The following is a 2,768-nucleotide window of genomic DNA, read 5'->3' on the forward strand; positions in this document are numbered from 1 at the left end:
CCTAAAGCTTCTTTATGCTAGGAAGTATAACTTAAACACTTCTGACATCTTCCTGGGTACCCACCCCTTCTGTATTATTGAGAAGATTCTTTTACATAATCAGTTCAAACATTTGATAAACATTTTGAACAACTATTCCAAATTACCTCAAATGTACCATGATTTATGTATTTACAAAATAAAACAAACCTTCAACTCACAGCAGTCCTACAGGACAGAGTAGACCCATAGAGTTTTCAGGGCTGTAATCTTTACATGCAGACTGCTACATCTTCCTGCAGAATAGCAGATGAGTTCAAACCATTGGCATTCCAATTAGCAGCCAAGCACTTAAACACAGTTCCACTAGGTTTCCTTATGATTTATTCATAATATTCCCTTTCCTCCCCACCTCATTTTCACACTAAAATAGAGGACAGTTTTATAGAATTTTTGTCTACATAGCCATGGAATTTGATATGTTCTGTCTAACAAATAAATGCTAAATTACTCAGTTACACAGAAATAAGTGAAAATGTTAATTATGATACAGAGCTATTAAAATTTCTCTTTCAACATTTTCTACATGATCAAAATTTTTTAAATGTCTAAGTAAAGTATTCATTCAATTAACAGCTGTACACTGAACAATTACACCTACTCCTCACTTACCAACAGTCTTGTTGGCCAACACTTAACATTTATGACCATAGTGAAAAATCTACTAAAATCACCTTAAAACAAGAAAAAACCAATGTGTTTTGAGTGAGAGAGTACCACTTTGATCCTTCAGCGCCTAGTCTTCTCCCCAATTTTCAGTATGAATAAGTTAAAAGAGAAAGAAAAAAAAAAAACAACTTAGGAATCTTGGCCCATTAGCCTGCACACATGCTCTATGGGCTCCCTGATTCCTGGCCAGGACCACAGGTGGCAGCTACCCTGTCATCCAGGCAGAGCTATGGCTTTGAACCAAGTCAGCAAGAAGGTGTCAGAGGAGCACAGACAGGACATAAGGCAGTCACTTCACTTCAGATCCCAAGATCTGTCAGTTTATGCATTTCAGACCACTGGGACCAGTGGGCAGTGGTCCCCGGGGAAGGGACGTTTCTGTGAAGAACAAGAACTCCATGTGGGTCAGGGTAAGGCAGGTCCCCCCCTGGCTGCAAATTCTAGCACAATCATTTCTGCCTGTAGTTTGAAATGAAGCAAGCTAACCCACCCAAAGTATGGAAATCACTGCACAGAGACTAGAAAGCTGTAGACAGTGGCTACTGGGGCAGGAGCAGTCCCATGGGGCTGCCTCCAAAAAGACTCCTGGAGCCTGAGGAGCATTTAGTCACTGAAGTTTCATATAACACCAATTTGTGCATCATAACCTGGTCTTTGGAACCAAACCATGTTGATAATTGAGGTGTGGGTGTATACTCACATAACGGTTTTGAGTTTGGGAAAGATATGTGAATAAGGAACATCCTTACATCTAAGAAGTTTCAAGTATAGTACAGAGAGCCTCAATCCTATCAAACTAAATGTTTCCTTTTTTAAATAAAAGTTTAAAAACAAAACATGTTCCTGATATGGTTCTGCAATAAAATTCAGAGTTAACATAATCAACCTACAATCCTTAAAAAATGTAGTGCCTAACTGTGATATAAATGATAAAATGAGAGCAAATTGTAATTAAAAAAAAAAAAAAAAGAAATCCAGCAAGCAGACACCACAAAAGTAATCAGATGTTTGAGCCTAACATCATTACACCCTCCAATCATTGTGATAACCAATATCCACCAACAAATTTCTAAAATGCTACCAGGGGCTTTCTGCCTTCATTGAAACAACACTGGTTTAACCACGTAAGAGAAGAAAGTATTTGCTGTATTTGAAAGATAGGATCTTGTTATCGTTGTTGTTGATGTTGTTAGGTGCTATCGAGTTAGTTCCAACTCATAGCAACCCTACCTACAACAGAACAAAACACTTCCCAGTCCTGCTTCATTCTCACAATCATTCCTATGTTTGGGCCCATAGCAACAACCTCTGCATCAATTCATCTCCTTCAGGGTCTTTCTCGTCTTGACTGACCCTCTAACAATCCCTCCTGATAACTTGTACAAAGTTTGTGAGACCATCCTACCTTCTTTTCTAAGGTTCAACTCATCATTTCTAAAGATCAGTCTGACCATATCTCTTCCATGATAGATTTGTTCATTCTTCTGGTTGTTGTTGTTATGTGTTGTGGAGTTTGTTCCGACTTATAGAGACCCTGTACAGGGTTTCCAAGGCTGTAAATCTTTACGGGTGCAGAAAGCTTCATCTTTCTCCCGCGGAACAGTTGGTAATTTCAAACTGCTGATCCTGAGGTTAGCAGCCCGATTCATAACCACTACGCTACCAGAGCTCTTTCTCCAACACCATAATTCAAAGGCATCAATTCATCTCCAGGTTTTCTTATTCATTGTCCAGATTTTGAATGCATATGAGGTGATTGAAAATACCATGACTTGAGTCAGGTACACCTTAGTCTTCAAAGTGACATCTTTGCTTCTTAACATTTTTAAAGAGATTTTTTGCAGCAGATTTACCTAATGCAATACACCATTTAGTTGTTGTTTTTTTTTACTGCTGCTTCCTTGAGTGTTGATTGTGAAAATGAAATCCTTGCCAACTTCAATCTCTTCTCCATTTATCATGTTGTTGCTTATTGGTCTAGTTGTGAGGATTTTTGTTTTCTTTATATTGTGGTATAATTCATCAGTAAGTGCTTCATGTCCTCTTTGCTGGTTGCTTCA

At 38.4% G+C, this 2,768-nt stretch overlaps 1 pseudogene; it reads left to right on the forward strand.

The window, feature by feature from the left end:
- The first annotated feature begins 937 nt into the window (after positions 1 to 937).
- Positions 938 to 2,768, forward strand: part of LOC102828802 — a 23,359-nt pseudogene continuing 21,528 nt past the window's right edge.

This window comes from Chrysochloris asiatica, unplaced genomic scaffold (assembly GCF_000296735.1).
Source record: "Chrysochloris asiatica unplaced genomic scaffold, ChrAsi1.0 scaffold00066, whole genome shotgun sequence".
NCBI classification, from domain to species: Eukaryota; Metazoa; Chordata; class Mammalia; order Afrosoricida; family Chrysochloridae; genus Chrysochloris; species Chrysochloris asiatica.